A 9,793-nucleotide genomic window follows, 5' to 3' on the forward strand; every position below is an offset into this window, starting at 1 on the left:
ATGAAAGAAAAAATAAAAAACTTGAGTTGGTTCATTTTGATGTTTGGGGTCCTGCAAGTATACCATCACTTGGTGGCTCATTGTACTATGTAACATTCATAGACGATGCAACTAGAAAAACATGGGTTTATGTCATGAAGAATAAGTCCGATGTATTTTCCATATTTCAAAGGTGGAAAGCGTTTGTGGAGAATGAAACAGGTATCAAGGTTAAATGCCTCAGTTCCGACAATGGAGGTGAATATTGCAGCCAAGATTTTGAAAGCTTTTGTGCTAGCAATGGCATTCGGAGGCAAAGGACAACCCCAAGGACACCTCAACAAAATGGGATTTTGGAAAGGATGAACAGGACAATCATGGAGCGAGCACGAAGCATGCGGCTACATGCTGGCCTACCGCTTGAGCTTTGGGCGGAAGCTATAAGTACATCTGTATACTTAATCTATCGGTCACCCTCAACGACATTGGATGGGGGAGTTCCAGAAGAGGCATGGACAGGTAAACCGGTGAATTATGCATTTCTCAAAGTGTTAGGGTGTGAGGCTTTCATGCACATAGATAGAAGCCTAAGATCAAAGCTATATGCAAAGTTCAAAAAGTGTTTCTTCACTGTCTATGGAGAAGGTGACTTTGGGTATCGCCTAGGGAATCCTGAAGATGGTAAAATCTTAAGGAGTAGGGATGTAATTTTTAACGAACAAAATATGTATAGAGATTACTTGGAAAGAAATCAAACAAAAGAAACAGGTGATGAGTACATGGAGCTTGAGGACGGTGAAGACTCAAGGACTGCACACTTGGACAATGTGCAACAACGTCAACCAAATGAGGAGCCTCAACCTATTCCCCAAAGATCTACAAGAGCAAGTAGACCTCCAGAAAGGTTTGTTCCTTCCTTCAACCATCTCTTGATCTCAGATTCTGGAGAGCCGGAATCATACGAAGAAGCTATGCAACATGAATCCAAAGAAGAATGGATGAAGAGCATGCAAGTGGAGATGGACTCACTACATGGCAACCAAACATGGGAATTGGTTGAGTTGCCTAAAGGTAAGCGGGAACTTCAAAACAAATGGGTGTACAAGGTGAAGGAAGAAGAAGGTGGGAAGAAAAGGTACAAGTCTAGGCTTGAGGTAAAAGGTTTTTCTCAAAAGAAAGGTATTGACTTCAATGAAATATTTTCTCCTGTTGTAAAAATGAACTCAATTAGGCTTGTCTTAAGCCTTGTGGCTGCTCATGATCTAAATCTCGAGCAAATGGATGTAAATATGGCATTCCCTCACAGTGACTTAGAGGAGGAAATCTACATGCTTCAACCAAAGGGGTATGAAGTAAAAGGTAAGTAGAAAATGGTTTGCAGATTAAAGAAGAGCTTGTATGGTTTAAAGCAAGCATCAAGACAATGGTACTTGAAGTTTGATCGATGGATGTTGGATCATGGATTCACAAGATGCCAACTTGGATCACTGCATCTACACGAAGAATTTGGGAGATGGGAAATTAATCATTCTAATGTTATATGTTGATGAATGTTGATTGCAAGTGCTAACATGCAGGACATCAAAGACCTAAAAGAGGAGCTGTCTAAATCTTTTTCAATGAAAGATTTAGGTGCTGCAAAGAGGATACTTGGTATGAAAATATCAAGGGACAGGATGAAGAAGACAATAAAGCTATCTCAAGAAGATTACACCAAGAAGGTACTAGAAAGGTTTGCAATGCAAAATGCAAAACTAGTTTCTACACCTTTGGCTGGTCACTTTAAATTAACGAAGGATATGTGTCCAAAGACACAAGAGGAGATAGCCTATATGTCTAAAGTTCCATATGCTGCAACGGTAGGTTCTCTAATGTATGCTATGGTCTGGACGAGGCCAGACATTGCACATGTACTGGGAGTTGTGAGTAGGTTCATGGACAACTCAGGTAAAGAGCATTGGCAAGCTGTGAAGTGGATACTTAGGTATCTAAAAGGGACAACAACAAATGCTTTGTATTTTGGAGGATCTGATATTTTTCTAGAAGGGTATGCTGATGCAGATATGGCAGGTGACAAAGATACTTGAAGGAGCACTACTGGCTATGTGTTCATGGTTGGAGGCACAGCAGTACTGGGCTTCCAAGCTGCAGAAAGTGGTTTCACTTTCTACCACGGAAGCAGAGTATGTAACAATGACGGAGGCAAGCAAAGAAATTATGTGGCTTCACAGATTCTTAGAAGAGCTTGGATTCAAACAAGACAATTGTGTCTTGTATAGTGATAGCCAAAGCGCTATCCATCTTGTGAAGAACTCAGCCTTTCATTCAAGGACAAAGCACATTGAGGTGAGATATCACTTCATACGCACTCTTTTGGAAGGGGGACAGCTAAAGCTAGGAAAGGTGCATACAAGTGAAAATCCTGCAGACATGTTTACAAAGGTGGTCAACAAGGAGAAGTTGAGCTTTTGCTCATCCTCAATCGGCATTCAAGGATAAGAAGCCAGGATGGAAAGCAGTCCTCACAGGTTTGGTTTTAAGATCAGTCTCCAAGTGGGAGATTGTTAAGTATGGAGCCTGATTTACCTTGTAATCTTCTGTGGTAAAAGCGCACATTTGTAAGGCCCCCATTATGAGGAGAAGCCATCGTGCGTGAAGGAAAATCTCTCGCCAGAAACCAAAATTTTCACGGCAAAAAATCAGGGGAAACTTTAGGGCAGCTCCGCCACACCTCCCCTGTCTTAGCTTAATTTGCATCACACAGTGCTTGCATCATACAATGCCTAGCACACGCTCACTCTTCTTCAAACTGTTTAAGCTAGCCGATCTCAGCAAAAATCCCCTCTCAGCCTCTGTTGTGACTTCCATCCTCAGAAGATTCCTTTGGTGAAGAGGCGCTGATAGTGGGCATCGCCTGCTACCGCCTAAATCACGGAAGAATTGGAATTCTTTTGGTAAACTAAGGCTTGAAGAAGCCCTGACAAGGACGTCGCCTACTGCTACCGCCTAATCTCGAAAGAAATGGAGGCCTTACCTGCGCATTAGCACATACATACACCTACATTTTAAGCCCTATTCATGCTCTCCTATTGTGCTTTTGTTAGCTAACTTTGACAATTGGGCCCGACACAGTGCACACTAAATCACTGCACCTATCTTTTTTTTTACCCTTACCCACTGATCCCCGAGACCGCCACCTTCGGAAGCCCTACCCTACAAACTTGGGGCTACCCTCTCTAACGCAATGGATACCAACAATTTAACTCCACCACAACCTCAAGCTAACCTCACTTCGGATCTCTCCTCCTCGGTGGCTATTGGCCCTTCACTCCCCGACTTCATTTCGGCTGCCGCGTATGCAAGAGCAGAGACTTCGGCGTCTCGTCCGGCCACCTTGACTCCAATTCCGACAAACAAAGAAGACGCTACAACCAACCCCTATGAGAACATCACGGAAGAATTGGAGCAACTTCCGGAGGAGTCCTTTGATTTCTCTTCGGTGCTCACAAAAGGAAGTCATGATGTAAACCATAATGAAAACACCCCTTCTTTGCCTACAACCAATCCACTCCAAACCGGCAATCTTCCAACCCTTCAACATGGTGGCCTATCCTCGATCAACCCCCATCCCAATGAAGAAGTGCTTCCACACCTCAAGCAACCTTGAGACTTCGAGGGTATTATCTCCAACTCTCTTCTCGAATATAAGAAACTTTATGGTAAACTAGGTAAAGCTAAAAGCTTCCTTAATCACCTCAAAGATCTTCTTAATAATCAAAGAGCACCCAATAGTTTATGTATGAAGCCACCCAAACTATCCCTAGAGGATACACAAGCTCAAGCCTTTCTCAATGCTAAATTTACCTCACTTACCATAAGATATCAACTAGATTGCACAAAAGCATTGGTACAAGCACAAACCATCCTCATTAATAATCTACAAACCTACCTCGACGGCTATCATGCTTTAGTAGAAGAACGGCTCAACAATCTCATTGTTAAGCTCCTCCAGGTCTCTATCCCCTTAGTCCCCAAGCATGCTTGGGGCCTCAAGCTACAACAATGGAAAACCGCATCCCTCCATAGCTTCCTCTTGGATATTCAAACCCATGTTGTAAATGCACACCTTGCCACCACAAAAGAGGATGTAGCTAAACTTGCCCACAAAAAGGCCATTAACAACATTGAAGAAGAATTACTCTCACTCCCCAAGGAGCAAACCATCAAAGAGCTTGTAGAACAAATTTTCAAAGAAAAATTCCATTCATTACCCCCCACATCTCAAGCCTCCCCTCCCGCCTCCCCACCTAAGCCTCCCCACCAAAGAAAAATTCCATTCATTACCCCCCAAAAAATCCACCCATCCATATTCTAAAAAACCTTTTTTACCTCCTAGAACACCCCCCCCCCCCCCCACCACCACCAACCCTATCCCCAACCCTCCTATGTAACCCTCATTAAACGGCCTCCTCAACCATCCTACAAACCCGCCCTTGAAAAACCTTTCCCTTTATCTAAAAAACCAAAATTTTCACCTTCAAACTTACACCCATCTCCCTTGGTTCCTCCTCTTCTTTTCCACCACAAAAAATCATCAACCACCCTTACCTGCACCCGCACAATAAGGATCACTCCCGTAATAATACCACCCACCACAAGGCTAACCACTCGGGAAAAGACAAAGGGAGGAGGGATTAGGGTTTAGCCACCCATACACTTGGGTACACCTCTGCTTCTCCAAACCCCCGCCTCCTCCCATATCTATGGATTTCAAAAGCCACTCCTGAGCCCCCACTTCACGAAGGAAGAAAAAGAAAAAAGATGTGGCTTCCACTCACTAATCCACAAGGCTACAAACTCTTTCTCTTTAGCAAATACCAAGTCTCAAATTTGGAGCACGATATCTCTAACTTTAAAATCCACAATCTGGCACCTCGAGCTCTCTCCCTCTCTGAAAGGCGTTGCTTAGCCTTAGGCTTAAAATACATCCCTCCCCCTCCAAACCCTTCCGCCCTCTTGCTCCTCAACTCACACTACAATTTATCAAGAAATCTCAACCTTAAGTTCTTCTTCAAAGACCTTAAACCTTCCAACCCCTCTCCTTTTAAGGAAACCAACCCACTTTAACAACCATCTCTTTTAAATCCCAACCTTAACCATATTTAGTCCTCTAACCAACATAACTTTAACCTCATTTTGAATGCTTGCAATTTTCCATTTTCAAAACGACCTCGTTTTGTCATTGAAGCTTTATCTAGCCTCTCCCTAGACCCTTCAATAATCATAAAACCTGCCGCAAAAACCTGGGTGTTGTTATCCTACCATTAGATTGGTATGAGAAAGATGCCCTCTCACATCTCAATGACCGCTCCACTTATGAGCCTTGCCTTAACATCCCTTTTGCCTTCTTAGCTTCCCTTCTTTCATCTGTCACACTCCGCTACTCCTCCCTCCCCTCTATTGAACGCAACTTTATCCGCTCCCCCCTTAACAAACCCCCTAAACCTTGTCCTATCTATTTCATCCCTAAACTTCATAAACCATCCATCATCTCTCGACCGATATGTTACTATAAAGGTTACCTCTTTGAGAAAGCCTCTATTTGGCTCCATTCTAAGTTCTATCCAATCCTCCTTTGCCAAAAGCAACACCTACAAAGCTCCCTCACCCTAATCCAAAACTTAGACAAACTCCCCCTTCCACCTAACACCCTCCTTTTTACTTTTGACGTAGAAGCCCTATACCCTAGCATCCCCATCATTCAAGGCCTCACCGCACTCAAATCTACCATCTCTCATGTTTTTGACCCTCACAAAACCCATTTTATCCTCTCCCTTGCCTCCCTTATCCTATCCCATCATTACATCACTTTTAAAGGAAAATTTTGGAAACAAACCAAAGGCACCGACATGGGCTCAAACTTTGCCGTGGTATATGCTTGTCTCTTCCTCTATCACTTGGAAACCTCTTGCCCCCTCTTACCCAACCCTAACCTCCTCTATTTCAAACGTTATGTTGATGATGCTTTTGGATTATGGACGGGATCCCGTAATATCCTTACCCATCTCTTAAACTCTTATGGTGAACCTCTTCAAGAGCACATTAAAATTTTCAGTACCATCTCCCATACCCATGCCATTATCCTTAACATTGAATTCTTTAAAGGTACCCGCTTCACTTCATCTAGCCTCTTGGACTCCCACTGCTATCAAAAACCTTTGAATGCCTACAACTACATCCCTTGGATCTCCTGGCACCCTACCCATCAAAAGGTTGCCTTCATCATCTCAAAGCTCAAAAGGTATATTATTCGGGAATCAACTATGAAGGGATACATCCACCTCCGCAACCTTTTCTACCTACGCCTTCGGGCTAAGGGCTACCCAACCAACTTTCTTCTAAAAGTTTTTTGCAAAGCCTCTTACCTCAATCGCACTTCACTCCTCTTACCATCGCACAAAATAACAAAAAATCCACCCACCGTGCTCAAAATTTAGTTCACACCCACCATTAGAAAAATGCTTCCCTCCCAATGTATTAGCAATCCCATTTATAAAGCCTACCAACTCAATGCCAATCTTTCCCACCTCCCTAGACCTACCATCTGCTGGACCTCCGGACCCAATATTCATAGCCTTCTGGTACATAGCGTACACCCACCTTGATACAAACTTTTTTACCCCACTCTTTATGCCTTCCACACCACCCCTACCCACTCTATTGGCTTCCTAAAAATTCTCCATTTGTTAGTTTTCATTACATCTTTTCCCTTCACTTTACTCTCTCTCTCTCTCTCTCTCTCTCTCTCTCTCTATGTGTCTCAAAATTTTGGAGACATTTGAACCCCTCCCCTAGTCTTACCTTTTAAACTCTTTTTATGCCACCTTCATAAAGGTGTAACCACTTTAATTTTGGCATACTGTCCTTCTCACCTATAGTAGCCCCTCATTCTCATTTCTATCCCACCCTCGTATTTCCAAAAAATTCCTCTCTCAACTTTGTACCCTGGTACCTTGGATTTTGACCTACACCTAAAATCACCTTAACTCTTCTTAACTCCTCTCCTTGTACCTCGTCTTAAATTCCACTCCTCTCCATGTACCTTAGTACCCAGTTTTAAATTTCACTCCTCTCCATGTACCCTGGTACCCAATCTTTAATTCCACTCTTTTCAAAAATATTGTTAGCTATCAAAAAAAATCTCAACCAAGCACCCTTTATAAACCCCTACCTTCCCCTCCTCCCTTACAAACACACTTTGCCAGCACCACCACCATTGATGAGCTCTTAAGAGCGAAACGCGTTTGGTGGTACTCCTCCCCTCTCTATTATTACCAGCTTTTGTTGACACCCATCATTTTTTTTGCTAAATCCTATGGAGTCGTTTCGCACGCTTGAGTTATTTGTTTTTTTTTTTCTTTCACCAGAATATCACGGCCGGACGGCGGCCGAAAAGTGGTCGGAAAACAACCGGTCAGTTGGCCGGTGGTCGGAAGTCAAGGGCCGGTGGCCGAATTCAAAAGCGGACTTGTCTTCTCAAAGGCGGCCACACATGGGCGGATTGAAGGGTCCGATTTGGACTTATCTACACAAGGGCGGCTACACATGGCTGCCTCTCATGACAGAGGGCAACACTTTTGGCCTATAAAAGGAGGTCATTTCTACACACATTACATAGTGTGAAGTTGATGCAACAAGGTGAGTGTGAGGTGGTGAGAGTGAAGCAAGGCGGGAGCTCCATTAAGGGTATAATCCCTTTGTAAACTACTTCTTGTTTTGAAGTACTAAAGCCATTGAGTGGCTACTTTCCCGTGGACGTAGCCCACATTGGGTGAACCACGTATATCATGTGTACTCTCTCTCTCTCTCTCTACTCTATAATCTCGTGTATGTAAATCTGTCTCTCTCCATTAAGTAATCTACTCAATTATCTATTTAGCTACGTCTTATTTCCTAACACATACTTTATTTTAAAGAGATTCAGGAAATCCAAGCTCTGAACGCTTTCATGCATCACACAATGTAGAGAGAGAGAGAGAGAGAGAGAGAGAGAGAGAGAGAGAGAGGAGAGGTTTTAATGTTATAGGAACCCATCATGAGACCTCAACGCTCTATCTGAAGAGTCTTGAAGTTAAGACGTGGTATTTAAGAGGGAACTATGATAACCAATCTACTGCACTAAAAGATTATTATAGTATTCTCTTCTTATTCACTGAGAGAGATCCCAAACATCTATCCGACAAGTCTAGAACTCAAAACTTTTGTGTGTGTATGTGTGTGTGTGTGTGTGTGTGTGTGTGTGAGAGAGAGAGAGAGAGAGAGAGAGAGAGAGAGAGAGAAGAGGGGGGGGGGGAGACTAAGAGAGAGGGAAGGGGGAAAAAGAAGAGAATTTTTATTGTCATAAGAACAATCCAAAAATATATAAAAGACTGCTTTGACAAGTCTTGATCTCAATGTTTGCATATTGAAGGCCATAAAGAACTCTCCTTTTCTTTCTAAACAAATACACACCTAACCCTTAAATTTGAAGGATGACTCAATTCGATATTTGAGCTTCAAAAAATGTCAAACTTTTGCATCTTTCATGTATCGTATAATGTTGAGTTAAAAGCTCGCACACTTGGTACCTCCATGTATCATCATCCTTCGAGTTCCTGGGATGTACACATTGCATGTTGTAGCTTTTTGCAAAGGGCCAGAGTCAAATTGGTACTATGTGAAAGAACATGAGCGTGTTGAGAGAGAGAGAGAGAGATGGAATGAAATGAAACGTTATAGTAACGTCTTCAGAAGGCCAGAATGACCTATGAGACCAGAAAGGTACAATGTGTTGGATCTGATACAAAGTCAGAGTAACAAAAATGACAATGACAAAATAAAATGACGGAATAAAATGCTATGGAATCTAAAACAGCTAGGTGTGATCTAAGCAGATAGGTGGGATAGGTAAATCATAGATCACAAACGATCCAGCTAGGTGGAATAGCTAAATCATAGATCACAAAAGATCCAGCATCGGTCGTCGCTGGCGGATCTCATCAATCTCCTCCATGGTCAATAGCTTGACCGGGCGTCGTGCATGTTGGGCCAAAGTGATCCAAATCCTCTGATGCAACCTCCGTCGATGTTGGGTATAGAGAGAGAGAGAGAGAGAGAGAGAGAGAGAGAGAGAGAGAGAGAGACGAATAGGGCTTGCCAAAATAAAGTTTATAAAAAATAATGGTACCATAAAATTCCTTTGGATTTTCTAATATAATCCGCTCACGATTGTGAGTTCTACTATTTTTATTAAAAAAACTTTTGAATTTGAGGTCACAATTTAAAGAATTGATGGTATTTACACTAATACTTGCAAAATTTTGTCGATTTTCTTCAAGACAAGCTTGAAAATTAGTTGAAAATTTATAACTTTATCGTTAAAAATACACACAATCTTGGTTTATTGCAAACATTGGGAATCTCAAATATCTTCAAAATGGAATGACGAACATAGAAAAGTTGATTGCCTGGTACATCCACGATCACTCTCTCACCACCGCGAGGACATGCTACGCCAAGAGAGGAGGGGCACATTTGTTGAAAATATGTTACACCCTCGCATGGGGCATCAATGTGTGTGTGTGTGTGTGTGTGTGTGTGTGTGTGTGAGAGAGAGAGAGAGAGAGAGAGAGAGAGAGAGAGAGAGAGAGAGAGAGAGAGAGAGAGAGAGAGAGAGAGAGAGAGAGAGAGAGAGAGAGACCTACTTTGGGTGGAGCGCACAACAACGTTATCTTGTTGCAACTCCTTATTCTGTTGTATTAAAAATTAAGTGTAT

Source organism: Adiantum capillus-veneris, chromosome 1 (assembly GCF_014529385.1).
Source record: "Adiantum capillus-veneris isolate H3 chromosome 1, ASM1452938v2, whole genome shotgun sequence".
In the NCBI taxonomy this organism is placed as follows: Eukaryota; Viridiplantae; Streptophyta; class Polypodiopsida; order Polypodiales; family Pteridaceae; genus Adiantum; species Adiantum capillus-veneris.